Here is a 452-nt window from a genome sequence, read left to right on the forward strand (position 1 = left end):
CGTGTGCTCTTCCGATCTGTGTTTTAATCGTGGAAAAGGAAATTTTATTTTATGCGATTAATACGAAGTAGTTAGTAACCAACAAAAATGGTATTTTTGTCGATAAAACAGACGGCTTTAGCATCCTTTTAATATTTGAAGAATTAGAATTAGAATTTAAATTGACATTTTTTTTCTTCTTTACATTCTTATGACGAATATTTGTTAATTTGTGTTACTTTGTTTATTTTGTTCAGCTGAAGAAAGCCGTATTTACCCAGTGAGAAACAATTTGTCGACCCGACGTCGATTCGACGTCGAAAAGTGGGTTCGAAATGAGATCGAAATTGACATCGACATCGATGTCTTTTTGACTCCCATGTCGACCTCCTGTCGATTCAAACTGCGAAATCGATTTGACATTTGATCATAAATCAAAATCCTGCCCAAGGAGAACAGAAAGATCAAAATGA

This window comes from Wasmannia auropunctata, unplaced genomic scaffold (assembly GCF_000956235.1).
Source record: "Wasmannia auropunctata unplaced genomic scaffold, wasmannia.A_1.0 LD283999.1, whole genome shotgun sequence".
NCBI classification, from domain to species: domain Eukaryota; kingdom Metazoa; phylum Arthropoda; class Insecta; order Hymenoptera; family Formicidae; genus Wasmannia; species Wasmannia auropunctata.